We start from the raw sequence: 8229 nt of genomic DNA on the forward strand, positions 1-8229 counted from the left end.
AATCAAACAAGGGACCCCTGGTTCACAGGCCAAAACTCAGTCCATTAAACCATGTCAGCAAGTGTTTATCCAGCAATATTGCTAAAGAAACCATTTGTTATAGCCATTTATTTATGTATTCTCTTGGATTTCTTATTCAGATAATTGTATCACCTGTTAAAAATAATTGTTTCTTCTTCAGCACCAAAATGTATTTCCTTTTCTTGTTTTATTGTGTTGGTTAGTATTTTTACCTTGTTGCAGTTATGCACCTGCACTATTTCTGCTCTATGTCTTCAAATGACCAGTTGGAACCAGGTTTTTCTTCACGCAGAGGCTGCTTTGACCTCACTTAGTACAGAACTTTGGAGGACTGACTGGATTTATGTCATAAGCAAATAACTTAACTACATATGCCCTAGAATTATGGCTGATAAAATAGGCTTAATAATTATATTTTCTTCATAATATAGTAAAATAGTTTTCAAGACTGAGTATTTATAATACCATTATATGGAGGAAATGCAAACTAATTCTATCAGTGTAGTCTCAGTTATGCTGTCTGTGTAATTTCTAAAGATCTGTTGTTCAACAGGTCTCTAACTATAATGCTTATAGTTAACAATATAGTGTCACACACTTCAAAATGTGTTAAGAGAGCAGATCTCATGGTACATGCTCTTATCATTCACACGCATATTAAAAAAAAGACATAAGTATACTGAAAGGCATTGGGTATGTCTGTTATCTTGACTGTGATGATGGTATCATCAGTGTTTCTATATGTCCAAATTCTTTAAATTTTAATTGAAATACATGAAATTCTTCATATATCAATTATATCTCAATAAAGCTGTTAGAAAACAAACAAACAATAAAACAAACCTGATAGTGCTCCCTGACATGTAAAAAGAGCTCTCTTAATCTCTTCAATTAGCTCTGGCTGGTGTGGCTCAGTGGATTGAGTACTGGTGTGTAAACAGAAGGGTCACTGCTTCGATTCCTGGTCAGGGTACATGCTTGGGTTTTAGGTTGGGTGCCCAGTGAGGCTGCACAAGAATCAACCACACATTGATGTTCTTTTTAAAAAATGAGATAGGTTGATGAATTTCCTTTCTCATACTATTCCCTGTTTTTGGCATCAATATTTACAACTTTATGAAATGAGCTCTTTAGTTTTCATTCTTTTTTCATTTTCTTGCATAGGCTATTTTAAAAAAAAGCATAGAATTTTAATAAAACATCTTTAAAACTCTTTAGACCTGGACACTTTCTAATATTAGTGACTAATTCAATTTCTGTTATGTTTTGTGTCTACTCATACTTTCAATTTATTTTTGAGTTAATTTTCATAATTCATGTTTTCACTACATTTAAAATGTCAAATATATTGACATGAACTTGTTCAAAGTATTCTTTTATAATATTTTGAATTTTTAGTGTATCTTTTATGACCTATTTTTAGTAAAAAGAGTAATAATATTTGTTTTATTTGTTTATTTCAAAGATTTAGCTTTAGCTTTTATCTATACATTTTTAATTTTCTTATTTTTTTCTTATTTCATCCTTTTTCATTATTTCATTTTACTTTCTTTGGGTTAACTGTGTTTGGCTACTGAAACCTTGAGTTGTATGCTTAGTTCATTAATTTCTTTTTTTTCTAATATATTCACTAACACACATATATTCTCCCTAAATATTTATTTTTGTGGCATTCCACAGTGTACCACCTGTATTTCACCTAAAAAGTCACTGAGGATTATAATAAAGAAACCATCCACTTCTCATTTTCCCCATCTCTAATTCACAATCCACAAAGACAACCAGTTTTTCACTTTTTAAACAGTTTCTTTTGGTGTTTATCTCTTCATTTCTAATTGACATGATGTATTTTCATTTCTTGATATTTCAGTTAAATTGGTCTCTACTACTGACTTACTACCTACATAAAAGATAAGATTGTTCCTGCATTCTTCCTCTCCCCACATTCTCTTAATAGACTAAAATGTCACCATTTTGCATTAAATCAATAATCAGTGTTTGCACTGGTACATGGAACTGTAAGCATTATTCACAGAAAAGTTACATAGTAAACTGTGATTACATTTCCTGTTTGCAGTATTTTTCCTCCTGAAATTAATAACAGGCTTTGGGTTTCTATTTATTTGTTTGCTTTTGTTAGATTTTAGCTTCTTATCATTCTTCCTTCTCAAGATTTTTTCAGAAGTTCAAACTTCTTTTCGCTATGATCATACACCTCAGGTATTTGATTGGTTTTGTCTCTCTGTCAGAGATTATCCTTCTAGAATTATCTTTCCTCTTTTTTTCAATGTAGACATTTTGTGTTCTAGGTCGGCTCTTTCCCAGGGATTTTCTTCATTACCATGCAGGGGACCTGTGGCTTTACCACTGCAGAAAGGCCACAGGGACTTCTCCAGTGGCCTGCCACTGGTTTTCTGCCCCTTGTATTTTCCCTTTTGTTTCTGCTATTATTTGGTAAACTGTATTCTTTAGCAGCTTCTTGAGAATAGGTGCACATAACTCCTGATCGTTTTTCTTAATACCTAACAGTTTCTGAGACATTTGTAATTTTTATGTCTCTGTTATTCTGAATATTCACCATGGTGTCCCTTAGTATGGGTCTTTTTCTTTCATTGTTCTAGGAACTTGGACTCTAAGTTTGGAACCCCATGTTGTTCAGTAGTAGGGAATTTTCTAGTCATCCCCCTAATTTTCTCTATTATGTGTTTATGGAAAAACACTTAATCAGATATTAAATATATTGAACTTATCTTCTTTCCTATATTCCTTTTTTTTCATTTTATCTTTATTTAATGAATGAATTGCACTTACAATTTGTAAAACAGTTACAAAAATCTCTCTTTGGTAACTGTGGAATGGATATTAACAAGACTTACTGTGGTGGCTATTTCACAGTATATGCAAATATTGAATTATACACCTAAACCTAATATGTTATATGTAAAAAATACTCCAGGCCTGGCTGGCATAGCTCAGTGGATTGAGCATGGGGTGAGAACCAAAGCATCGCAGGTTTGATTCCCAGTCAGGGCACATTCCTGGTTGCAGGCCACGGCCCCCAGCAACTGTACATTGATGTTTCTCTCTCTCTCTCCTTCTCCCTCCCTTCCCTCTCTAAAAATAAATAAATAAAATCTTTAAAAAAAACTAGGTTCACTTAAAAAATTTTAAAAATAAAAAATACTCCAAAAATACACTTAACATACCAATAATTAAATACATTTAAAATGACATTGCTTAGTGATGTTTATAGACTATTATAAGTGACTTTAAATACCATGTTTCCTACATTTCTTTTTCTATCTTTGTTTATTGTCTTTGTATTTATCTATAGTTATTTATTTGTGCAAATGTATATTTATATGTGTGTACACAAATGAGATGGTGAAAGAAACAATTATATCCCTTTCTTTCCTAACTTAAGCATACATATTTAATAGTTTTAAACAATTTCTCCTTTATCCCATGAGTTCTTTAGAAGAGTATTTTGTAGTTTCTAAAGTATGTGAGTATGTATGTTGGTGGGGGGTGCCATTTTGGCAGTCTTTTTGTTATTGATTTTCCATATCACTGAATTCTGATCAGCAATCCTTTACACTTTAAAATTAGTATATAATTTTAAAAACATTTATTAAATTTCCTTTTATAGTGACATAGTACGTGTTTAAGTTTCTTAATATCTCATGTATGCTTGAAGCAGAGAAATATTTTCTCTTTGGTGAGTACAATGTTTAAATGTACTCCCTTTAGATCAAGCCTACTAATGGGAAAAACACATTACTAATACTTTGTTACTTGATCTATCATTATTTTGTGAGAGTCGTGTTTAATATTCTTTTGTACAAATTTTTTTTTGAGTCAACTACTCCATGCGCCCTTGGGTATAGATGTGTCATCTGTCGGTTTTGTCTTCCGCCAAATGGACTCTTACGATATGCAATCCTTGAGGTCTGGCTTCTCTCATTTAGAAAATTCATTTAAATTTCATGTAGTTGCATTAGTCAATAGTTTGTCCCTTTTATTACTAAGTAAATTCTATCACAGGGATGTAACATAATTTGTTTATGCAGCCACCCATTGAAGCCTATCAGCGTTTTTTTCACTTTGGGGGATATAATAACTAAAGTGTCACAAATATTTACATAGAGTTTTGTATGTGAACATAGTTTATGGTTCATTTGAGTAAATGCTTAGGATGAGATTTCTAGGTAAATATGTTTACTGTTATAAGAAGTTGTTAAACTGTTTTTCAAACTGGGTGTGTATCCGCATTCCCACTAACATTGAATGAGCATATTCCTGTTGCCGGTCTTGGCACTGGGAGTTTTAGAATTTTTGAAATTACAGGTATGTGGTGGTACTTCATTGAGGCATTAATTTACTTTCTTAATAACTATTGATGTTGATCATCTTTTCATATGCTTACTTTCCAACAGAATATTCTTTGGAGAACTATCTTTTCATGTATTTTTCATTTTAAAGGTGGGTGTTTTTTAAATTTATTTTTTATTGTTATTCAAGTAGTCCATCTCCTGCCCACCACTCACCCCCACCCCACCCATCCCTGTGTCCCACCCTCGATCCTAACCCCTTTTCTTTGTTCATGTGTCCTTTATAAATGTTCCTTGATGGACTCTCCTTATTTTCCCCCATCATCCCCTCCCTCCTCCCCTCTGGTTATTGTCAGTTTGTTCTTTATTTCCATGTCTCTGGTTATATTTTGATCATTTGTTGTTTTGTTGATTATATTCTACTTGTAGGTGAGATCATATGGTATTTTTCTTTCACTGCTTGACTTATTTCACTTAGCATAACACTCTCCAGTGCTATCCATGCTGTCATGAAGGGTAGGAGCTTCCTTCTTTCTCTCTGCTGTGTAGTATTCCACTGTGTAAATGTACCCCATTTTTTGATCCACTCACTTACTGAAGGGCACTAAGGTTGCTCACAGCACTTGACTATTATAAATTGATCTGCTATTAACACAGGGGTGCATAGGTTCTTTTGAATTGTTGTTTCAGAATTCTTAGGGTATAATCCCAACAATGGAATTGCTGTGTCAAAAGGCAGTTCCATTGTCAGTTTTTTAAGGAAATTCCATATTGTTTTCCAGTATGACTTCACTAAGTGCATTTCCACCAACAGTGTATGAGGGTTCTCTTTGCTTCACATCATTGCCAGCCCTTGTTGCTTGTTGGTGTGCTTATGATGGCCATTCTGACCAGTGTGAAGTGATATTTCATTGTGGTTTTATTTTGAAACTCTATGATGCTAGTGATAGTGAGCACACTTTTACATGCCTCTAGCCCCTCTGTATGTCCTCCTTGGAGAAGTGCCTGCTCAGGCTCTTTGGCCATTTTTTAATTGGATTGTTTCTCTTCTTAGAGTGAAATCATGTGAGTTCCTTACATATTTTAGAGATTGAACTCTTGTCTGAGGTTTCATTGGGAAATATGTTTTCCAATACAGTTAGCACACTTTTCATTTTGCTGACATATTCTTTGGCCGTGCAGAAACTTTTTAGTTTGATGTAGTTCCACTTGTTTATTTTTTCCTTTATATCCCTTGCCTTAAGGGTGTATTGATGAAAATATTACTGTGTGGGATATCTGAAATGTTCCTTCCTATGTTCTCCTTTAGAACTTTTATAGTCTCATGACTTATATTAAGTCTTTTATCCATCTTGAGTTTATTTTTGTGTATGGTGTAAATTGGTGATCTAGTTCCTTTTTTTTGCATGTACCTATACAGATCTCCCAAAATCATTCATTGAAGAGGCAATTTTTACTCCATTGTATGCTCCCATACCCTTAATCTAATATTAATTGATTATAGAGACTTGGGTTTGTTTCTGGGCTCTCTATTCTGTTCCATTGATCTATGTGTCTGTTCTTATGCCATTACCAGACTGTTTCAAATACAGTGACCTTGTAATACATTTTGATATCAGGTATTATGTTCCCTCCTACTTTGTTTTTCTTTCTCAGAATTGCTGCAATTATTTGGGGTTGTTTATGGTTCCATATAAATTTTTAAAGTGTTTGTTCTATATCTAGGAAATAAGCCATTGGTACTTTAATAGGCATTGCATTGAATCTATGAATTGCTTTGGGTAGTATGGACATTTTCATGATGTTAATTCTTCTAATCCATGAACATGGTACATGTTTCCATTTGTTTGTGTCTTCCCTGATTTCTGTCTTCAATGTTGTATTGTTTTCTGAGTACAGGTCTTTTACATCCTTGGTTAAGTTTATTCCTCGGTACTTTATTTTTCTTGATGCTATAGCAAATGGGACATTTCTCCTGATTTCCGTTTCTGATAGTTCACTGTTGCTATATAAAGTGCTTTTGATTTCTAACTATTGTCTTTGTACCCTATGGTTTTGCCAAATTCACTTAAGTCGAGTAGTTTTTTGGTGGAGTCTATAGGGTTTTTTATGTACACTATCATGTCATCTGCAAAAAAAATAAGTTTCCTTACCTCCTTTCCAATTTGGATGCCTCTTACTTATTTTTTTTTTTTGTCTGATCACCGTGCTAAAACATCCAATATTAGTTGAATGGAAGTGGTAAAAGCAGACACCCTTGTCTTGTTTCTGATTTAGTGGGAAAGCTTTTGCTTTTAGCATCTTGAGAATGATGTTAGGTAGAGGATTCCCATGTATAGCCTTTATTATGATGAGGTATGGTTTCTCTATTCCTATTTTATCATAAATGGGTGCTGTCCTGTATGAAATAGTTTTTCACCATCTATTGATATAATCACATGATTTTTGTCCTTCCTTTTGTTTATGTGATGTATTATGTTTATTGATTTGTAAATATTGTGCCATCCTTGCGTTTCTGCATCCAAGCCAGTTTGCTAAGTCAAGATTATATAAACTCATGTTGAGGACTTGTACCTGTTCATGTTTTTTTAAAGGGCCTCTTCATCCTAGCTATCTTGCGTCCTGTCTTGTATTCTGTCTTACATCCTAGGAAATACAAATTTGAGCAGCTGGTAAGGCAGCATCACCTGACATTTGGAGGAAGGTAGGACCCAGCTGTAGACAAAGCAGGCCAGAATGGCTGGGCATCATGCTAACATCAGTTCTTTAAGATTATGAGGAAGCCACTTGGCCAGCCTAATGTGGCATTCTCTCCCCTTTTACTGATGCCCATCATGAAATCCAGGATTCCCTAAAGATAATTCCCAAATCATGAGCAAAAGAAAAGAGAATTTTTATTTATGGATGGAAGAAAGTATTTTAAAAAATGTTCCCTTTGTGCCATTAATTTTTTTTCTGGCCAGTAATCAAATAGATGTGGTGTTACACTTATTTGATTCACAATGGTGAATAGAAAGAAAGGGAAAGTCTGAATTTCATTTGAGACCTATGAAAAAATGGTATTCGCTGTGCAGAAGGAGAGTGATGCAAATAATTTCTAAGCTCTCAAGTGTTATGACCTACTTTTCAGGAAATGCCTCCAGGTTTTGTCATCAAGGTGCAATAATGTTTGTGCACCACAAGATGGAGCCTTCTAAACAGTTTATTTCCCAGTGCTTTCATTCCATTTCTTTACCGTTTGGAAAGTGCAGGTCTGAGTTTGTGCTTGGGAAAGTGAGACAGAGCAATGTGGAGGCACACAACCTTTGAGAGCACCTAGACCATTGTTATTGTCATTGTTATTCTGAATGCCCATCAGACCTTGTCTCTATCCTGATTAGCCTTGTATCAGCATTTCCCATGAAGACACAAAAAACATGCTTAGTAAGTGGGTGACACAAGGCCCGGGAGGATAATTGGTGCAGTTGGATGACAGTCTAAAGATTCTAAAAACTTACAATGTGCTGAAATCTATGAGATGAAACTGAACAGGCATAAATGTACAAGTTTACCTTTGCTGGAATAGGAAAAAGCCCTTTGGACAGTGAAAGAGGAGATCTGAATACATTTCACAGAGAATACTAACATGATCATGATAACTGCAATGATTACAGCACTATCACCCAAGCCACTGCTACTCCAAATGTGGTCTACAGACCAGAAGTTTTGTGTTGTTGCCAAGACAGTTTGGACAAGTTAGAAAAGAAATCATTTGCCTACCAGCCTATTAAAAGAAAAACTGGTTTTTGGAGATCACATTCTTTTGAATGATTTATCGAGATAGAAGAACGTTGTTTCAGACAGACCTAAGTGATTCAAATGAAATAAAACAAGGTGA

Source organism: Phyllostomus discolor, chromosome 7, assembly GCF_004126475.2.
Source record: "Phyllostomus discolor isolate MPI-MPIP mPhyDis1 chromosome 7, mPhyDis1.pri.v3, whole genome shotgun sequence".
Taxonomy (NCBI): domain Eukaryota; kingdom Metazoa; phylum Chordata; class Mammalia; order Chiroptera; family Phyllostomidae; genus Phyllostomus; species Phyllostomus discolor.